Source organism: Bubalus kerabau, chromosome 2, assembly GCF_029407905.1.
Source record: "Bubalus kerabau isolate K-KA32 ecotype Philippines breed swamp buffalo chromosome 2, PCC_UOA_SB_1v2, whole genome shotgun sequence".
NCBI classification, from domain to species: Eukaryota; Metazoa; Chordata; class Mammalia; order Artiodactyla; family Bovidae; genus Bubalus; species Bubalus kerabau.
The window spans coordinates 93,034,919-93,058,013 of NC_073625.1; the positions used below are offsets into that span (position 1 = coordinate 93,034,919).

Below are 23,095 nucleotides of genomic sequence, written 5' to 3' on the forward strand. Positions count from 1 at the left end.
TTGAAAAAGTTGCTTTATTTTTTCCCTCATGAAAGTAACAAATGTTCATTATAGAAAACTTGATTTGAAGAGGAAAACTAAATTAATAAAAACTCTCTTCATAGGAAGAAAACTATTGATATTTTAATTTTATTTTAAAAATTTTTCTGTGCAGAGACTTTTTTTATATACAGTTGTCCATCCATATGTTCCATTTTGGACATTTTTTTTTTTCAGCTGAACATTCTGACCTAACAATGTCTCATGTTAATTCAAATTACAGCTATTAATGAGTGCGAGAGTTCTTTTGAGTGGGTGTTTCCTGTCTTACTTAGCCATTATCATATAGTTGAATATTAAAATTTTCAATCAAAAATTTTTCACTTTTCAAGTGAAAAGTTTACAATTTTTCACTATTTTAGTAGAACTGAAACAGAAATCTCTGTAAATGTGGCTTTTTCTGGTATTTGGAGTGCTTTTCTATGGTTGATTTGTTAGTGTACAGTTTTTAGTCAAAGGGTATGATCATATAATGAGATGGTAAAATGGAGGCTTTGGCTGAGGTAACAAGGTATAAGATAACAGAGGAGCTACCACACAAGAAGCTAAAGCTTAAGGAGATTATTAAAAGCCAGTTACATTAGTCTTAATTCTCCTATAACATCAAGAGTATGAAAGGATCATGATTTGAATTTTTTTTTTTTTTTTTAATTTTATTTTATTTTTAAACTTAACATAACTGTATTAGATTTGCCAAATATCAAAATGAATCCGCCACAGGTATACATGTGTTCCCCATCCTGAACCCTCCTCCCTCCTCCCTCCCCATTCCATCCCTCTGGGTCGTCCCAGTGCACCAGCCCCAAGCATCCAGTATCGTGCATCGAACCTGGACTGGCAACTCATTTCATACACGATATTTTACATGCTTCAATGCCATTCTCCCAAATCTTCCCACCCTCTCCCTCTCCCACAGAGTCCATAAGACTGTTCTATACATCGGTGTCTCTTTTGCTGTCTCGTACACAGGGTTATTGTTACCATCTTTCTAAATTCCATATATATGCGTTAGTATACTGTATTGGTGTTTTTCTTTCTGGCTTACTTCACTCTGGATAATAGGCTCCAGTTTCATCCACCTCATTAGAACTGATTCAAATGTATTCTTTTTAATGGCTGAATAATACTCCATTGTGTATATGTACCACAGCTTTCTTATCCATTCATCTGCTGATGGACATCTAGGTTGCTTCCATGTCCTGGCTATTATAAACAGTGCTGCGATGAACATTGGGGTACTCGTGTCTCTTTCCCTTCTGGTTTTCTCAGTGTGTATGCCCAGCAGTGGGATTGCTGGATCATAAGGCATGTCTATTTCCAGTTTTTTAAGGAATCTCCACACTGTTCTCCATAGTGGCTGTATTAGTTTGCATTCCCACCAACAGTGTAAGAGGGTTCCCTTTTCTCCACACCCTCTCCAGCATTTATTACTTGTAGACTTTTGGATCGCAGCCATTCTGAGTGGTGTGAAATGGTATCTCATAGTGGTTTTGATTTGCATTTCTCTGATAATGAGTGATGTTGAGCATCTTTTCATGTGTTTGTTAGCCATCTGTATGTCTTCTTTGGAGAAATGTCTATTTAGTTCTTTGGCCCATTTTTTGATTGGGTCATTTATTTTTCTGGAGTTGAGCTGTAGGAGTTGCTTGTATATTCTCGAGATTAGTTGTTTGTCAGTTGCTTCATTTGCTATTATCTTCTCCCATTCTGAAGGCTGTCTTTTCACCTTGCTAATAGTTTCCTTTGATGTGCAGAAGCTTTTAAGGTTAATTAGGTCCCATTTGTTTATTTTTGCTTTTATTTCCAATATTCTGGGAGGTGGGTCATAGAGGATCCTGCTGTGATGTATGTCAGAGAGTGTTTTGCCTATGTTCTCCTCTAGGAGTTTTATAGTTTCTGGTCTTACGTTGAGATCTTTAATCCATTTTGAGTTTATTTTTGTGTATGGTGTTAGAAAGTGTTCTAGTTTCATTCTTTTACAAGTGGTTGACCAGAGTTCCCAGCACCACTTGTTAAAGAGATTGTCTTTAATCCATTGTATATTCTTGCCTCCTTTGTCGAAGATAAGGTGTCCATATGTGCGTGGATTTATCTCTGGGCTTTCTATTTTGTTCCATTGATCTATATTTCTGTCTTTGTGCCAGTACCATACTGTCTTGATAACTGTGGCTTTGTAGTAGAGCCTGAAGTCAGGTAGGTTGATTCCTCCAGTTCCATTCTTCTTTCTCAAGATCGCTTTGGCTATTCGAGGTTTTTTGTTTTTCCATACAAATTGTAAAATTATTTGTTCTAGCTCTGTGAAGAATGCTGTTGGTAGCTTGATAGGGATTGCATTGAATCTATAGATTGCTTTGGGTAGTATACTCATTTTCACTACATTGATTCTTCCAATCCATGAACGTGGTATATTTCTCCATCTGTTAGTGTCCTCTTTGATTTCTTTCACCAGTGTTTTATAGTTTTCTATATATAGGTCTTTAGATTCTTTAGGTAGATATATTCCTAAGTATTTTATTCTTTCCGTTGCAATGGTGAATGGAATTTTTTCCTTAATTTCTCTTTCTGTTTTCTCATTATTAGTGTATAGGAATGCAAGGGATTTCTGTGTGTTGATTTTATATCCTGCAACTTTACTGTAGTCATTGATTAGTTCTAGTAATTTTCTGGTGGAGTCTTTAGGGTTTTCTATGTAGAGGATCATGTCATCTGCAAACAGTGAGAGCTTTACTTCTTCTTTTCCAATTTGGATTCCTTTTATTTCTTTTTCTGTTCTGATTGCTGTGGCCAAAACTTCCAAAACTATGTTGAATAGTAATGGTGAAAGTGGGCACCCTTGTCTTGTTCCTGACTTTAGAGGAAATGCTTTCAATTTTTCACCATTGAGGATAATGTTTGCTGTGGGTTTGTCATATATAGCATTTAGTATGTTGAGGTATGTTCCTTCTATTCCTGCTTTCTGGAGAGTTTTGATCATAAATGGATGTTGAATTTTGTCAAACTTTGACATGATTTGAATTTTAAGGGGATTTTAGGTGCAAGTTCTTCATTTGTTTTTAGTCTCCCTTCTTCCCCTCCAAGGAAATGAATGTGGTGTGCTTGCAGCTTTCCTCACCTCACATAATTCCTCACCTCACACAAGTAATACCTCTATGGATTTGAATGACATGTTAGACCAATTTCTGACTCCCACCTGAAAAATCTGAGAGGTGAGTGACTGTCAGACTAAATGCTGTGACAAGGGTACACAGGAGAAATTGTCAAAATGGGAGAATTTGAACTCCCAACGTTTGTCCAGGAAAGGATCTGTGAAAGTTTCTCAGGAGCCACATGTTGGCAGGTTCCATAAGAGAAAACCAACATAGCTTCATCTTCATTCTGTCCATCAAATGCTATTTGATATTGCAGCAGATTTTTGAATCCTGGAAAATATGTGACAAGCTTAACAAAAAGATACATTTGGTAGTGCTGAGGATACTGTAGGTCTCTGAATACTTATGAAAGACAAAGGAGAAAGAGGGAAAACAGATACAGCTGCATTAAGAAGCAAATATTGAAAAATTTAGTTGAGTTTTGAGTTTGAGTGTTAAGTTTGAGGTAGCAGTGAGACATCCAGATGGAAGTGCCTGGCAGGTGGTGGGGTGCACAGGATGGAACTCAGAGAGACATTGGCTAGAAATGTGGATAAGTAGAATGTTGAAAGCCTGAGACAATCTAAAGAGGGTGTAGAATAAAGGGAAAAGAAGGTCAAAGACAGAATCCTGGCTTACAACAGCCTGGAAAAGATGCTGTTGCTAAGTCGCTTCAGTCGTGTCCGACTCTATGTGACCCCATAGACGGCAGCCCACCAGGCTCCCCCGTCCCTGGGACTCTCCAGGCAAGAACACTGGAGTGGGTTGCCATTTCCTTCTCCAATGCATGAAAGTGAAAAGTGAAAGGGAAGTCGCTCAGTTGTGTCTGACTCTTCACGACCCCATGGTCTGCAGCCTACCAGGCTCCTCCACCCATGGGATTTTCCAGGCAAGAGTACTGGAGTGGGGTGCCATTGCCTTCTCCCTGGAAAAGATGAGAAACTAGCAAAAGAGACCGAGAAAGGAAAAAGAGCTAGATCCAAGGAGATCCAGGACTGAGCATTGTCATCAAATATAGTTTGGGAAAGAATTCCAAGTGGGTCATGGTCAATAAGAAGGCCAAATATGTTGGATTTTAAGATTAAATTGTTTGGGGGAATTCTCTGGTAGCCCAGTGGTTACCACTCCATTGCTGTGGGTTCAGGATTCAATTCCTAGTTGGGGAACTCAGACCCCATAAGCTGTGCCAAATGGCCAAAAAGCAAAACAAAAAGATTAAATAGTTTGGGGCAAATAGTGGGACACTGATGATTGTATCTGGCTCATTCTCAGTATAATAATGAGGGCAGAGGCCCAACTGCAATGGATTGAATAGTGAATGGGTGGAGAAAGGGAGTCTAAGTAAAGACCATCCTCTCTAACATCTTGATTGTGAAAGAAAAGGGAGATGTTATTCTAGTGAGAGAAAGGTTTAAAAGATCAAGGAAAAGACTTGAACACATGTGTTGGTCATAGGGAAGGTGTGAGTGGAGCGCAGAAACAAAATAGAGGAGAGAGAAGAATTAACAAATCGGTCAAGATACTAGAGAAAACAAGGTGAGTTTAGATTAAGAGTCTCCAGGCCTTCTGAATTGGAAGCTTAAATAAATTAAGGAACATAAAGCAAGGAATGCTATGCGTGCATGCTTAGTTGCTTCAGTCATGTCTGACTCTTTGTGACCCCATAAACCCTAGCCTGCCAGGCTACTATGTCCATTCTCCAGGCAAGAATACTGAAGTGGGTTGCCATTTCCTCCTCCAGGGGATCTTCCCAACCCAAGGATCAAACTCCCATCTCTTAGGTCTCCTGCGTTGGCAGGTGGGTTCTGCCAACCTGGTGCTATCTATGCAACCCTACAAAAGAATGATGTCATTCTTTAGCATTGATATGGGACATTCTCTAGTATATACTGTGAATGCAAAAACAAGGTAAATATTCTATCATGCCAGGGCTATGACAAATGGTCATGTGAATTGTGTACTAATATATGAATGACATGCCTCTGGATCTGCGTTGTGTGGTCTTTTAGGTGACATCCCTCTGGTGTGAGAGACTGTGCTTCACATTACCTTTGCTTTTTAAGATTCTTCATATTCCTTTGTTCTGGTTAATATTCATAACAGTAATCTTTTGATCATTTAACTTCCCACTTATATGTTTATTCAAGGATATTCAACAATCAGACTGATGGATCAGAGACTCTGCTCTGCTTGATAACTGTTTTTAAATTGAACATTAATAAAGTGGTCTTCTGATGATAATTTGGTTCTTCATGTCACTTGATCACAAAAAGAGACTGTGTTGTCATGCTGACATGAGTGTTTCTCCCTGATGGTTGGGCCTCTCTTAAATGAGTATTTCATCATTCTGGTGTATAATAGTGGTTGGTGAGAACTTGATTAATGAGAACTTGATTAACCCTTCTGAGTTAGACCTACTTCAGTACACTAACAAAACAATACATCTCAACCTGTTCTTGCACATTAGAGGCCAGTTTCTAGACTGTGGTGAATTTAATAAGCTTAGTTTTACTTGTTCAGGGACTTCCCTGGTGTCTCAGACGGTAAAGTGTCTGCCTACAATGCAGGAGATCTGGGTCCAATCCCTGGGTGGAGATCTCCTGGAGGAGGAAATGGCAACCCACTCCAGTATCCTTGCCTGGAAAATCCCATGGATGGAGGAGCCTGGTAGGCTACAGTCCATGAGGTCACAAAGAGTCGGATGTGACTGAGCAACTTCACACTTGTTCAGTTTCATTTCAGGCAGTCTTCTGACCTTTTCCTGTTGATGCTGTTAAAGATAAAATTATTCATGGTTCTTGTTGAAGATGGTAGGAAAAGCTACTCAAGATGGGACTACTGCAGTAGGTGTAGGGACCACTGCAATGGCGTTTGCAGTTGGGGAAAAAGAGAGATTAGGTTTAACCCCAAATGCAGCATGAGTAAATGGGACTTTATAGCCAAGCAGGAGAGTTAATGAATGAAAATTCACTAAGAGAAAACATCAGGAGTAAGGGGGGATTCTTGCTGAAGGCAGGCCAGGGTGATCAGACATCACGTGGAAAATGATCGGATACTAAGGGTATTTAGTTACTGAGAATGGGACATTCTGGCTTAAACAGACTTAGCAGGATTTTTGCTAAAATTGGACAATGCAGAGACAAACATAAGACCCAAAGTCAGGGCCTAGGTGAAAAAGAAAATGCACTCAAATGCTGGAGTGCATTTGGTCAAGGAGGGAATCTTTGTTGTCACATTCCTATATGTATCCCTTTCTTCTCAAATGATGGTTTCAGACTACTGGTCTCAGTCTACTTGGTAATAAGGAAAAGTCATGTGCTTTGGGGAGTGTAAGAGAGAGGAGGGGTGTGAATGTGTGGGGTGGGGAGAAGAACTGAACTAGGTCATAAAAAAGATTACTGAGACTTGTTAAGGATGAAGCTAAGTTGTCCCAGTAAGCTAAAAACTGTTCCAATTTTTAAGTTTCACATCCCAGGAACTCCTTCAGTTTGAGACAAGCCAGAACCATTGGTCACTGTAGATACCACTGATATTGGAGACTAAAAATCTATAGAAAAAGGAATCTGTAGGATTCAATAATTTTTCCTAGAGGATTTCAGTAGCCAAGGAGTAGAGCCAGGAGTATGGGTATTTGGATTGATCCCACATAACAGGGAGGTTGTTGAAAAAAAGATGACTGGTAGGGGATATTGAGAGAGTTAAAATGATCCAGAGGGCAGAGTGGGAGGTGAGGCTAGGTTGGTCCCATCTCAGGGTAACAACTTGAGTCTGCATCTCCTGGGTCTGGTCTTCTGTCCAGAGTCCTGGACTTATTTCTTATTTCTCAATGAATTAAAGTGTGGAATAATTCTCTGATAAGAGAGTTAGACACACAAGAGCAGAGGACCCTTCAGTAAAGAACACCAAACAGGTAGTCCTCCTCAATCATCCTTTAAGGTTCTGTAGAATCATGGAAAGCTAGAACTTGAAGAAACCTAACATTCTTCTGGTCCAGTTAGTCCCCTGGACATCTTAAGGTTGTGTTTCCATTACAAATGAGTAAGTAAAGATTGTTTGACATTTTCTCTCTAATTGTGAGAGTGATTGAAGCAATCACTGAAACAGAAGTTCAGTTTGGTTAAGAAAACGGAAATAACCACAACTGATAGCCAGGTTATTGCAGATGTCTTCACAATATTGCTTTAATACATAATATTTTGCTCTATGGTGAAGAGAATATCAGACAGGATAAGAATTTTATCGGTTCTATGCTGTGCAGACTGAGATTAATGCCAGTTACATGGCTGCTGATAAAAGGATGTAAAGAACAAACTCATTGTTCAATATCGAATAATCTTGTGATCAGTGTGTCCAAAATAGCAGTATGATTTGTTAATAAATTCAATTCAGAGGCAGTTGTTAAGTATCTATTATTGTGTGTCAATACTTAGATGTCATAGGACAGAAATCAACAATTCACTTGACCTGCATGGGTTTGACAAGTGTGGTAGGCAGAATAATGTATCCCACCCCCAAGCCCATTGTTCATGTATTAATCCCAGGAATCTGTGAATATATTGTTCTATGCAGGCTTCAGATGGAATTAAGTTTGCTAATCAGCTGACTTTAAAATAGTGATGAGATTATCCTGAATTACCTGGGTGGGTCCAGTGTAATCACAAGGCGTCTTAAAAGATGGAAGAGGGAGGCAGAAAAGTTAGTGTCAAAATGATGCAATATGAGGGACTTACTGGTGGTTCAATGGTTAAGAATCCACCTTCCAGTAAAGGGGACATGGGTTCAGCCCTTGGCTGGGGGACTAAGATCCTTCATGCCATGGGGCAACTAAGACTGTGAGCCACAACTAGAGAAAGCCCGTGCACATCAACAAAGACCAGTGAAGTCAATTTCTTTTAAAAAGGTGCAATATTAGAAAGCCATTGCTGGCTTTGAAGATGGAAGGTGAATAGTAGCCAAGGAATGCAGAAAGACTGTAGAAGCTGGAAAAGACAGGAAAACAGATTCTTTTCTACAGCCTTCAGAAAGGAATACAGCCTCTGACACCTTGTTTTTAACCCAATGAGACCCATTTTAGACTTCTGACCTCTAGAACCATGAGATAATAAGTTTGTGTTGTTTTAAGCCACTAAGCTTGTGGTAATTTGTTGTATCATCAATAGGAAAATAACAGGAAATATAAATAAATAAAATAGGATATATCCCTAAACTATATATATTAATTTTATGGCTATATATTTGTACTAATAAATGAGATGTCATGCTACATACCTCATTCTGTAGTTTAGGGATACTTATACATATAAATCAGGAGAAGGCAATGGCACCCCACTCCAGTACTCTTGCCTGGAAAATCCCGTGGACAGAGGAGCCTGGTGGGCTGCAGTCCATGGGGTCTCTAAGAGTCGGACACGACTGAGTAATTTCCCTTTCACTTTTCACCTTCATGCATTGGAGAAGGAAATGGCAACCCACTCCAGTGTTCTTGCCAGGAGAACCCCAGGGACGGGGGAGCCTGGTGGGCTGCTGTCTATGGGGTCGCACAGAGTCGGTCACGACTGAAGCGACTTAGCAGCAGCGGCAGCAGCATACATATAAATCAGAGAAGGCAATGGCACCCCACTCCAGTACTTAGCCTGGAAAATCCCATGGATGGAGGAGCCTGGTAGGCTGCAGTCCATGGGGTTGCTAAGAGTCGGACACAACTGAGCGACTTCCCTTTCACTTTTCACTTTCATGCATTGGAGAAGGAAATGGCAACCCACTCCAGTGTTCTTGCCTGGAGAATCCCAGGGACGGGGGAGCCTGGTGGGCTGCTGTCTATGGGGTCGCACAGAGTCGGACACGACTGAAGTGACTTAGCAGCAGCAGCAGCATACATATAAATGAAGAGAGTAATGTGATCAGGGGTGTGTGGACTGGTGATGATCAGGTGCTGTAAGCTAAGGTTCTCAATCCCCAGCTTTGACTGCTCACTATGTAGGCCAGACCAGAGAAGATTGTGAGTTGAGTTGGATCCTGGGTTTCCATGGGAACTACAATGGTAACAAGGACATAATTCATCCCTTCAAAAGTCTTACAGAGAATTGGGGCAGAAAGTTGTGAAAAATGAAGCTTAAAAAAATCCAGTTATAAAAAACTGAACATGAATTCATTCATTAATTTATTCATTCACATATTCATTTATTTATTCAACATTCATTGAAATATTTATTAAGCACCTGCTGTGCTCCCAGCAGTCTGTTGCATTGCAGTGTATCTGTGTAGCACACGATTTGGTTGTAAGAATAGTAAGAGCTATGTTTAATTTGGTTTTTAAATTCCATCCTGCTTCCACCCCAAGATTAGGTCCAACAATTGTGACATGGAAGTGAGACTTTCTGGGTAAGCCTTAGATTCGTCTTAGGCTCTTCTTGACAGAAAGGGCTTTATTCCTGTTCTAACACCACATAAGATTGTTGTGAGAAAATAAGCAGGAAAGCACTTGTGTAGGAGGAGGCATTCCACAGATGGAAAACAAATCTACTGGGCTTCGTTTCCACTTTTGGCATGGTTCTTCCCCGTGCCTCCACTTCTTTTCTAACTTGCCTCTGCCAGTGTCTGGTCAATGCCATCATTGCTGGTTCCCAGCTCACTGGGAACACAGGCACTCAGAGTCCCACAACATTCCACTTTAGTCTGGCTTGCAATTTAAGCAAGACAGGATATTCCTAAAACACTTCCTTTATCACAGTCATAAACTCACAAAGGAAGGGATTTAGATAACTTCTTCAATCTTGTGTACTTTGCAGGAATCCCAGATGACTCACCTTGGAAATTTCTTCTTTGTATCTGTTTCCAGACTTTCCATTAAATTTTTCTAAATTGCCTGCTGTGGTGAGGATGTGGTCACAGTTTCCCTTTGTTCTAGACAATTCCTTTATCCAAGTTTTACTAATTGAAACAATCTTCTCCCCTACAGGCAGTTACAAAGATTCATTTGTGGGAAAAATTTTCCTGGAATAGAAGTGTTCATGCTGTGATGTTTCCTAGAGAAAAATTTATTCCTGATAATAGGTCTCAGAGTCTGCCTGATTCCCACTGATACACATCTGTTCAATAAAGAGACATGTCTTTGGAATCAGTGGGATTTTAGAACAGCTCATCGAAGGAAGTATGAAGATCAGGTTGGGGCAAATTTTCACATTGGAACCAAATACCTCTATCAGAATAAAAGAACTTGTTGAGATTTATTAACACTTATTGACAATTTAAAACCAAAAGCTTCTGATGAAATGAAACATTGACCTGAAATTTATGGAGAGATGGCTCTGTTTTATAGTTGGAGTTCTTGAGTATTTTTGGTGTTAAAACAATGCATGATTATAAGGGAATGTTAGCTATAAACTGAAGCTACTTCCTAGAGGGAATACATTTTGCAATAACTCCCATTCAGCTGAAGTTCTCTGCAAACCAAGGAAGAGTTGAATTCCTCGTATTTACTTTTTATTGTTTGAAAATTGCTATTGCATTGCAAGTGTTATAGATGTTTGGGAAAGAAGAATGAGCCATTATTAGAAACATATCCCTGGGGCATAATTTAGCATCACTAGTAGGAGATGGAAGAAATGGCTCCAAACTGAAAAAGCAATGTCTGAGAAATATTATCAGTAACAAGCTACTAAAACTAAACGCTGTCCTGATTAGAATCAGCAGGAGTTTGGCAACATAAAAAGGCATTATAAGAACCTGTGGAAAGAGGAAAAGAGAAAGTAGCCTTTTTGGTAAGGTAGGTTGTACTATTGGAGAAGGCAATGGCACCCCACTCCAGTACTCTTGCCTGGAAAATCCCATGGACGGAGGAGCATGGTAGGCTGCAGTCCATGGGGTCGCTAAGAGTCGGACACGACTGAGCGACTTCACTTTCACGTTTCACTTTCACGCATTGGAGAAGGAAATGGCAACCCACTCCAGTGTTCTTGACTGGAGAATCCTAGGGATGGGGGAGCCTGGTGGGCTGCCATCTTTGGGGTCGCACAGAGTCAGACACGACTGAAGCGACTTAGCAGCAGCAGCAGCAGCAGGTTGTACTATGGTAAAGAAAACATTCCAAATAATTTATTAAAAGGTGGAGAAAGTATTAATAGTCCTCTTGCAGAGTTGTTACACATCAGTTTTTTTTTTTTTTTAAAGGACTCAAAGTGTTTTGCAAAGTGTAAATATGCTTCATGGACTTCTGAGGTATTCTGCATATGGTTACATTATAAAGACAAATACAATGACTGAAAATTTGACTCTCCTACAGGCATAGAAAGTTGAAAGGGAAATTAGGACTTGAATCCAAGTATTACCCTCATCATGAAAACTATTTAATTGGCACATGTGATATTTGAAATATTTTTTGTATAAACTGAGAATACACAAAACATTTTAATTGTATTCTTAATAGTCTTCCTGTGTTTGTTCTGACAGTATAAATTATTTTTCTCTCAAAATAATTGGAAGGAAAAAGAAATTAATTTAAATAACTAGAGTAATAAAACATTATTTGAATTTTTAGACCATACCTTTTGGAATTGGGTTAATTAAAAACTGTTTTTGTTATTTAAATTTGTTTTATGATTATAAAGAAGTAAATCTTACACATAATAAAAATTCAAATAGTGCATGATAAGTTTAAAATGGAAAGCAAAGATATCTCTTTCTCAGAGTAATTAAGGAAACAATCCCATTCACCATTGCAAAAAGAATAAAATACCCAGGAATACACCTACCTAAAGAGACAAAATACCTGTATGCAGAAAACTGTAAGATACCGATGAAAGAAATCAATGATACAAACAGAGAGGTATATGCCAAGTTCTCAGACTGGAAGAATGAATACTGTCAAAATGACTGTACTAATCAAAGCAAGCTACAGATTCAATGCAATCCCTATCAAATTACCAATGGCATTTTCACAGAACTAGAACAAAAAATTTCACAATTTGTGTGGAAACACAAAAGACCCCAAATAGCCAAAACAATCTTGAGAAAGAAAAATGGAGCTGGTGGAATTAACCTCTCTGACTTTAAATTATACTAGAAAGCTACAGTCATCAAGACAGTATGGTACTGGCACAAAAACAGAAATATAGACCAATGGAACAAGATAGAAAGCCCAGAGATACACCTACACACATACAGGCAACTTATTTTTTTATAAAGGAGGCAAGAATATACAATGGAAAAAAGAGACCCTTTTCAGTAAGTGTTGCTGGGAAACCTGGGCAGCTGCATGTGAAATAATGAAATTAGAACACTTCCAAACACCATACACAAAAATAAACTCAAAATGGATTAAAGACTCAAATGTAAGGCCAGAAACTATAAAGTTCTTAGCGGAAAACATAGGCAGTACACTTTGTGACATAAATTGCAGGAAGATTCTCTCTGACCCCTAGATTAATGGAAATAAAAACAAAAATAAACAAATGTGACCTAATAAAACATAAAAGTTTTTGACAGGAAAGGAAACTATCATTTCAGTTCAGTTGCTCAGTTGTGTCTGACACTTTGCAACCCCATGGATAGCAACATGCTAGGCTTCCCTGTCCATAACCAACTCCCAGAACTTACTCAAACTCATGTCCACCGAGTATGTGATGCCATCCAACCATCTCATCCTCTGTTGTCCCCTTCTTCTCCTGCCTTCAATCTTTCCCAGCATCAGGATCTTTTCAAATGAGTCAATTCTTTGTATCAGGTGGCCAAAATATTGGAGTTTCAGCTTCAACATCAGTCCTTCCAGTGAATAATCAGGACTGATTTGCTTTAGGATGGACTGGTTTGATCTCCTTGCAGTCCAAAGGACCCTCAAGAGTCTTCTTCAACACTACAGTATAAAAACATCAATTCTTCAGTGCTCAGCTTTCTTTGTAGTCCAGTTCTCACATCCATACATGAATACTGGTAAAACTGTAGCTTTGACTAGATGGACCTTTGTTGGCAAAGTAATGTCTCTACTTTTTCATATGTTTTCTAGGTTTGTCATAGCTTTTCTTCCATAGTGCAGGTGTCTTTTAATTTCATGGTTTCAGTGATTTTGGAGCTCAAAAAAATGGTCTGTCACTGTTTCCATTGTTTCCCCATCTATTTGCCATGAAATGATGAGACAGGATGCCATGATCTTAGTTTTTTGAATGTTGAGTTTTAAGACAACTTTTTCACTTCCCTCTTTCACTTTCATCAAGAGGCTCTTTAGTACTTCTTTGCTTTCTGCCACAAGGGTGGAGTCATTCTGCATATATGAGGTTATTGATATTTCTCCTGGCAATCTTGATTTCAGCTTGTGCTTCATCCAGCTCAGCATTTCACATGATGTACTCTGGATACAAGTTAAATAATCAGGGTGACAATATACAGCCTCGATGTACTCCTTTCCCAATTTGGAGCCAGTCTGTTGTTCCAAGTCCAGTTCAAACTGTTGCTTCTTGACCTTCATACAGGAAACTATAAATAAGATTAAAAGTAAATCCTCAGAATGGGATAATATAATTATAAACAAAGCAACTCACAAAGGGTTAATCTCCAAAATATAAAAGTAGCTCATGCAGCTCAATATCAGAAACAAACAACCCAATTAAAAAATGGGCAGAAGACCTAAACAGGCATTTCTCCAAAGAAGACATACAGGTGGCCAACAAACACATGAAAAGATGCTCAACATCACTCATTATTAGAGAACTATAAATCAAAACTACAATGAGGAATCATTTCACATCAGTCAGAATCTATCTATCTATCTATCTTGGCTATCATCAAAAAATCTACAAGTGATAAATGCTGGAGAGGATGTGGAGAAAAAGGAACCCTCCTGCATTGATGGTGGGAATGTAAACTGATACAGCCATTATGGAAAACAGTATGGATATTCCTTTAAAAATGAGGAATAAAACTATAATACCGAGAAATCACACTACTGGGCATATGTTCTGAAAACCACAGTTCTAAAAGACACATGTACCCCAATATTCATTGCAGCAATGTTTACAATAGCCAGTACATGGAAGCAAACTAGATGTCCCTCAACAGATGAATGGATATTGTGGTACATTTATACAATGGGATATTACTCAGCCATAAAAAGGAACAAGTTTAAGTCAGTTGTAATTAGGCAGATGAACCTAGAGCCTCTCATACAGAGTGAAGTAAGTCAGAAAGAGAGAGACAAGTATAGTGTACTAACTCGCATAAATGAAATCTAGAAAAATGGTACTGATTACCCAGTAGAGAGTGGACTGGTGGACACAGTGGGGAAAGTTGAGGGTGGGACGAATTGAAAAAGTAGCATTGACATATATACACCATCATGTGGGAAGTTGATAAATAACACAGGGAGCCCTGTCTGGTGCTCTGTCATGACCTAAAAGGGTAAGCCAGTGGAGGGGAGGCAGCTCAGGAGGGAGGGATATATATACAATTATATATATATTGCATTGTTGTATGGCAGAAACAACACAGAATTATAAAGTGATTTTCCACCAATTAAAATATAAATAAAATTAAAAAAAAATCTTTCTCTGAATCCTGTTCCCATGCCCTGGAGTTTAAATATTAACTCTTTCAATTAATATGCTTTTAAATGCTTCTTAAATATCTTTTTAATATTCTTTAATATTCTTAAATATAATTTTCCTCTGTGTATACAGAATGCTGTATATTATACAGCATATAAACTGTATATCAGAATCAGAATCCTTCTGATTATGAGTTGAATGAGTAATGCATACTGCTTTATACATTACCTTTTCTACTTGTCTGAATATCTTGTGTATCTTATCTTTCCAAATCAGTGCATTAGACTTAACTTTTTTTCAAGGATGTACACCATTCTATTTTGTGTTTTACAACAAGTCTTTAACCAACCTTTATTATTACACATTTAAGTTTTCTTCCTTTCTTAGAAGAAGAACTTAAGAGCCTCTTGATGAAAGAGGAGAGTGAAAAAGTTGGCTTAAACTCAACATTCAAAAAACTAAGATCATGGCATCCAGTCCCATCACTTCATGGCAAATAGATGGGGAAAAAGTAGAAACAGTGACAGACTTTATTTTTTGGGCTCCAAAATCACTGCATGGTGACTGCAGCCATGAAATTAAAAGATGCTTACTCCTTAGAAGGAAAGTTATGACCAAACTAGACAACATATTAAAAAGCAGAAACATTACTTTGCCAACAAAGGTCCATCTAGCCAAGGCTATGGTTTATCCAGTAGTCATGTATGGATGTGAGAGTTGGACTATAAAGAAAGCTGAGCATCAAAGAATTGATGTTTTTGAAATGTGGTGTTGGAGAAGACTCTTGAGAGTCCCTTGGACTGCAAGGAGATCCAACCAGTCTATTCTTTTAAGAAATCAGTTCTGAATATTCATTGGAAGGACTGATGTTGAAGCTGAAACTCCAATACTTTGGCCACCTGATGTGAAGAACTGACTCGTTAGAAAAGACCCTGATGCTGGGAAAGATTGAAGATGGGAGGAGAAGGGGATGACAGAGGATGAAATGGTTGGATGGCATCACATACTCGGTGGACATGAGTTTGAGTAAGCTCTGGGAGTTGGTGATGGACAGGGATGCCTTGAATGCTGCAGTCCATGGGGTCACAAAAAGTCAGACACGACTGAGTGACTGAACTGAACTGAAGTTTTCCTCCAGTGTGTATGTTTATGTGTGTGCGTACGCATGCATGCTAAAACAAACAATGCTACAGTTCATCTCAAATGTATATACATTTGCACACTCATGCAAGTATAACTGGAGGGAAATATTCTTTCACGTTTTTGCCAAACGAAGAGCATATGTATATTAAATTTTACCAGATATTTCCAAATTGTTCGTAAGAGGATGTATCAGTGTCTTCTCTCTAAAAGTGTAAGAAAAGAACTGCTTAAGTCCCTCACTGGAGTTGTAAATTCCATTGTATGCTGTTTCTTCAGTTGTGTCCAACTCTTTGCAATCCTGTGGACCCTAGCCCCAACTCCTCTGTTCATGGGATTCTCCAGGCAAGAATACTGGAATGGGTTGCCTTGCCCTCCTCAAGGAATCTCCCTAACCCAGGGATCAAACTCACATCTCTTCTGTCTCCTGCATTGGCAGGGAGGTCCTTTACCAGGGCTTAACTGGTGGTTCATACAGTAAAGAATCTGCCTGCAATGCAGGAGATCCAGTTTCAATCCCTGGGTTGGGAGGATCCCCTGGAAAAGGAAATGGCTACCCACTCCATTTTCTTGCCTGGAGAATTCCATGAACAGAGGAGCCTGGCAGACTATAGTCCATGGGGTCGCAAGGAGTCTGACATGACTGACTGACTAAGTTACCACACCATCTGACAGCAAACAATGGTATCCCATTGCTGTATTTTTATATCTTTAATCAAGAATGAGGTTGAGGATCTTTCTCTGTGTTTGTTTCCCATTTAAGTTCTTTTTTCTCTGAAATGTTAGTTCATGTCCTTGTGACTAATCTTCTCATTATCTTTCTTTATTGGTTTGTCAGAACTTTTTTATATATTAAGGAAATGATTCATCATTCTCTCACATTGTCTGAAAATACTTTTGGTTTTTCTTTGCATTTTGACTTTTCAATGAATATTTTTGCACACTGAATTTTATATACGAACATTTATCAAATTCTTCTTTTAGAGTTTCTGGAGTTTTGTTTGATGCATAGAAAGGTTTTTCTCATTCTATATTTATAAAAATATTAACTCAAATTTTATTTTTGTTATTTTACATTTTAATTTTTTTTAATCTTTGAAGCATCTAGAATGTATTCTGTAGAAAAGAATGAGACAGGAAACTATTTTAATTATTTTTTGTAAATGGCTAGTGTGTCATAGCTTACTTACTGAATAATTTATTATTTCCCTAGTGAAGTAATTTCATGTTAAAATTAATTAATAAATTTCAATTAAAAATGAAATAATATATTTAGCTTTATTTTCATACTATCCATTTTGTCTGTTTCCTCTGTATATATTTTTCTGTGCTAATACTGAATAATTTTCAATGGCAGTTGCTTTAAAGGACGTTAACTACCTAGTGGGGCTAGTTTCCCCTCATTGCTCTTTTTTCATGTAATTTTCCTAGCTAAACCAGTGTGTTCATTTTTCTAGATTATGTTGATCACTATTAAGAGACATTGCAAACAAATCAATAGGTTTACATTGATTTCATAGATTAATTGGAGGGAGAATTGACATCAAATTTTCTTGTATTAGTCTTGTAAGATTCTTATTAAGTTTATTTTATTTTTAGTTTTTTTTTCCCCTTTTTACTATTGTTAATGTGGTATTTTGTCCTACTGTGTTTTGAATTTTTTATTGTATTTGAAAAATAGATGGATCTATGATATGGTACACAGATGATTAGCTTGGCCTGCAGTATTATATTTATGTATAGAAATTACCTATCTATCTATTCTCTGTATTGTGCTTTTGTAGCAGTATTTTTCGTTGTAATAAGAGTTTTAAAATTTGCCTTCTTTTTCATGCTCTGGAATATTTAGCCTCAGAACTATGTTTTTTGAAGGTTTGATAAAATTCATACCATCTGGACTATAATTTTATCCACATTTCAAATGTATTGCATAGTATAGACAATATATCCTCCTGTAATTCAATTTATTTTCTGTGTTTATGTCCTAAAATTTTATGCTTGTTTTTAAACATCTTGATTAGTTTACCTACTTAAAATTTTTTCTTTATTTGATTTTTGAAGGAATCAGCTCTTGAATAAATTTTCTTGCCTAATCTATCTTTTGCCTATTGAATTTTTATTATTTTCTTTCTTTAATTTTAAAATTTCTTGGTTCTTTTTCTTTAGTTGAGTTAGTTTTTACTTTACCTTGCTTAGGAATACATTTTAGACTATTATTGTTCTATTAGAGCTTTGCTATTTCTGTGTTTAATTGGTTTCAATGTATAGGGCATTTATAGCTGTTACTTTCCAGATATACTACAATCTTAGCTTTAGATTTTTAATATTTTCAAGTAGCTGGAGTTTTCTGTTTCATTTGTTACTTAACTGTTAATTTTCTTGTATTATGGGCAGTGAATGGTTTCTGTATTATTGACACTTTGGGTAAGTTATTGTGATTTCTTCTGTGGCAAAATATGTAATCAGTTTTTGTACACATTCCATGAGCTTAAAAAAAAACATGTATTCTGTTTTTGGGAGATACAGAAATCAGTAAAGCATTCATTCACTCAATAAGTAATATGTAAATGCATAATTATTAATTTTAAATATAAGTATTTATATATGCAGATTCCATCCAAAGCACTAGGGATGGTAGAGTGAGTAAGACAAAGTAAATTTTTGAGTAGTGTTTGAGGAGCTTTTGTTCTAGTAAAGGAGACAGAAAATAATCAAGCAAATACATTCAGATGCATTTTCATTTCTGACAGACGCTTTGAAGAAAAGTCAATCATGTAAGGAGGTAGGGAATGACTAGCCTGAGGAGATGGGAGAGCACCATGTTAGAGGGTCCTTGGCAAAGGCCTTCTGGAGTGGTGACATTTGAGCAGGGACTTGTGTGAAGTAAGTGAGGGAGCAATTATTCATGAGAGAGAAGCATGCCTGACAGAGAAATAGAACTGGAGGTGAGAAGACTTGGGTATTTGGGGAGAGCAACACAAAGGTCCATCTGAGCAGCATAGAGTGAGTGAAGAGGACCATGGCTGGAGGTAGGTCAGAGAGACAGGCAGGAATCACAATAATGAGTTTGGAAGACAATGGAGATTTTTGAACCAAGGAGAGATACAATCTTTTTCATGTTTTTAAAATGCAGTTATCTATTAAGTCTGTTATATTATAATATTTAAATATTTTATGTATCTTTATTTATTATACTTTTGTCTACTTGGTTTGTCAGAGATTCAGAAAGATGGGTAAGTATTTCTCCTACTGTGCTTCTTACTGTTTATTTCCAACTTGTATGTTGCGGAAAAGGTCAGTTTTCATTCCAATCCCAAAGAAAGGCAATGCCAAAGAATGCCTAAACTACCGCACAATTGCACTCATCTCACACGCTAGTAAAATAATGCTCAAAATTCTCCAAGCCAGGCTTCAGCAATATGTGAACCATGAACTTCCTGATGTTCAAGCTGGTTTTAGAAAAGGCAGAGGAACCAGAGATCAAATTGCCAACATCCGCTGGATCATAGAAAAAGCAAGAGAGTTCCAGAAAAACATCTATTTCTGCTTTATTGACTATGCCAAAGCCTTTGACTGTGTGGATCACAATAAACTGTGGAAAATTCTGAAAGAGATGGGAATACCAGAACACCTGATCTGCCTCTTGAGAAATTTGTATGCAGGTCAGGAAGCAACAGTTAGAACTGGACATGGAACAACAGACTGGTTCCAAATAGGAAAAGGAGTTCATCAAGGCTGTATATTGTCACCCTGCTTATTTAACTTATATGCAGAGTACATCATGAGAAACGCTGGACTGGAAGAAACACAAACTGGAATCAAGATTGCCGGGAGGAATATCAATAACCTCAGATATGCAGATGACACCACCCTTATGGCAGAAAATGAAGAGGAACTCAAAAGCCTCTTGATGCAAGTGAAAGAGGAGAGTGAAAAATTTGGCTTAAAGCTCAACATTCAGAAAACGAAGATCATGGCATCCAGTCCCACCACTTCATGGCAAATAGATGGGGAAACAGTGGAAACAGTGTCAGACTTTATTTTTCTGGGCTCCAAAATCACTGCAAATGGTGACTGCAGCCATGAAATTAAAAGACACTTACTCCTTGGAAGGAAAGTTATGACCAACCTAGATAGCATGTTCAAAAGCAGAGACATTACTTTGCCAACAAAGTTCCGTCTAGTCAAGGCTATGGTTTTTCCTGTTTTCATGTATGGATGTGAGAGTTGGACTGTGAAGAAGGCTGAGCGCCGAAGAATTGATGCTTTTGAACTGTGGTGTTGGAGAAGACTCTTGAGAGTCCCTTGGACTGCAAGGAGATCCAACCAGTCCATTCTGAAGATCAGCCCTGGGATTTCTTTGGAAGGAATGATGCTAAAGCTGAAACTCCAGTACTTTGGCCACCTCATGCGAAGAGTTGACTCATTGGAAAAGACTCTGATGCTGGCAGGGATTGGGGGCAGGAGGAGAAGGGGATGACAGAGGATGAGATGGCTGGATGGCATCACTGACTTGATGGATTTGAGTCTGAGTGAACTCCGGGAGTTGGTGATGGACAGGGAGGCCTGGCGTGCTGCGATTCATGTGGTCGCAAAGAGTCGGACATGACTGAATGACTGATCTGATCTGATGTCGTGTTTTCTTTATGTGATTTGATGCTATGCTAGCTAAGGATAAAAGTTTCAAGCACTTTGCTTTGGATTCATTTTAAAGATCTCTTCGTTTTCTAGTGTAATGATTTTCCCCTTGAATTCACCCATTATGAGTCAATATTGCAGAGATTGCTTCATTTTTGTTTGAATTTTCTTGGTAAGTCTTTGCTTATCCCTTTTTAAAAAACATTGTCATGTTTAAATTTTTTTTAAATTTATTTCGTATTGGAGTTTAGTTGCTTTACACTTCCCTGATAGCTCAGTTGGTGAAGAATCTGCCTGGAATGCAAGAGACCCTGGTTTGATTCCTGGGTTGGGAAGATCCCCTGGAGAAGGGATAGGCCACCCACTCCAGTATTCTTGGGCTTGCCTTGTGTCTCAGTTGGTATAGAATCTGTCTACAATGCAGGAGACCTGAGTTTGATCCCTGGGTTGGGAAGATCCCCTGGAGAAGGGAAAGGCTGCCCACTCCAGTATTCTGGCCTGGAGAATTCCATTGACTGTATCGTCCATGGGGTTGCAAAGTGTCGGACACGACTGAGTGACTTTCACTTTCACTTAGTTGCTTTACAATGTTGTGTTAGTTTCTGCTGTATAGCAAGGTGAATCAATTGTACCTATACATATGTCCCCTCTTTGTCACCAAAGAGCATTGAGTAGAGTTCCTTGTGCTATACAGTAGGTTCTCACTAGTTATCTATTTTACACATAGTAGTGTATATATGCCAACCCCAATCTCCCAGTTTATATCACTCTCCTCTTATCCTTCCCCTTGGTGTCCATATATTTGTTCTCTTTGAAAATAAGTTCATCTATATCATTTTTCTAGATTCCACATATATGTGTTAATATACATTTGTTTTTCTCTTTCTGACTTAATTTATGCTATATGACAGTCTTTAGGCCCATCTACATCTCTACAAATGGCACAATTTCTTTCCCTTTTATGGCCAAGTAACAGTCCATTGTATATATGTGCAAATATTCTGTTTTTATATATGTGCCACATCTTCTTTATCCATTCGTCTGTTAATGGACATTTAGGTTGCTTCCATGGCCTGGCTATAATAAATAGGGCTGCAGTGAACATTGGGCTGCATGTATCTTTTGTAATTATGGTTTTCTCTGGGTGTACGGCCAGGAGTAGGGTTGTTGAGTCATATGGTAGTTCTACTTTTAGTTTTCTAAGAAACCTCCATATTGTTCTCCAAAGTGGCTGCATCAATTTACATTCCCACCAACAGTGTAACAGGGTTCCCTTTTATTCACACCCTCTCCAGTATTTATTGCTTACAGATTTTTCACTGCAGATGGTGACTGCAGCCATGAAATTAAAAGACGCTTACTCCTTGGAAGGAAAGTTATGACCAACCTAGATAGCATATTCAAAAGCAGAGACATTACTTTGCCAACAAAGTTCCGTCTAGTCAAGGCTATGGTTTTTCCTGTGGCCATGCATGGATGTGAGAGTTGGACTGTGAAGAAGGCTGAGCGCCAAAGAATTGATGCTTTTGAACTGTGGTGTTGGAGAAGACTCTTGAGAATCCCTTGAACTGCAAGGAGATCCAACCAGTGCATTCTAAAGATCAGCCCTGGGATTTCTTTGGAAGGAATGATGCTAAAGCTGAAACTCCAGTACTTTGGCCACCTCATGCGAAGAGTTGACTCATTGGAAAAGACTCTGATGCTGGGAGGGATTGGGGGCAGGAGGAGAAGGGGACTACAGAGGATGAGATGGCTGGATAGCATCACTGACTCGATGATTTTGAGTCTGAGTGAACTCTGGGAGTTGGTGATGGACAGGGAGGCCTGGCGTGCTGCGATTTATGGGGTCACAAGGAGTCCAACACGACTGAGCGACTGACCTGAACTGATCCATTCTGACTGGTGTGAGGTGATACCTCCTTGAAGTTTTGATTTACATGTTTTCTAACAATTAGTGATGTTGAGCATCTTTTCATGTGCTTCTTGGCCATCTGTATGTCTTCTTTGGAGAAATGTCTATTCAGGTCTTTTGCCTATTTCTTTCTTTTTTTTTTTTTTTTTGGTATTGAGCTGCATAAGCTGTTTGTATATTTTGGAGATTAATCCTTTGTCAGTTGCCGCATTTGCAAATATTTTCTCCCTTTCTTTTTTTTTTTTTTTGTCTTATTTATGGTTTCCTTTGCTGTGCAAAAGCTTTTCAGTTTAATTAGGTCTCATTTGTTTATTTTTATTTTAATTTTCATTACTGTAGGAGATGAGTCAAAAAAATCTTGCTGTGATTTATATCAAATAGTGTTCTGCCTATGTTTTCCCTTGAGTTTCATAGTGTTTGGCCTTATTTTAAGTCTTTAATCCCTTTTGAGTTCTGAGTCATGCTTTATCAATGTCATACAGTCAAAGAGTTAGATTTTAAAATTTAATCTATTTTTCCTTATTAAAAATTTTATAATTTGTATGTAAGTGTTTGGTGGTTAATTCTCCAAATTTGCATATATACTTAAGTCAATTTCTTGATTTTTAGATGGCATGTATTGAATTACCACTGTGAAATTTGTATAAATTGACATGCTTCCCAGTCACATCCTTACTTAATAATCTACCTTTTTTAAGAATATT

General features: G+C 38.1%; 1 long non-coding RNA gene across 1 annotated transcript in view; it reads left to right on the plus strand.

Annotated features, from left to right (window-relative positions):
* Positions 1–22,293: 22,293 nt before the first annotated feature.
* The window catches only part of LOC129643475 (uncharacterized), a 68,472-nt gene continuing 67,670 nt past the window's right edge, over positions 22,294–23,095 (plus strand). Inside the window, exon 1 of the long non-coding RNA XR_008710320.1 lies at positions 22,294–22,388. This is a non-coding gene — a long non-coding RNA (uncharacterized LOC129643475). The remainder of the gene's footprint in view (positions 22,389–23,095) is intronic.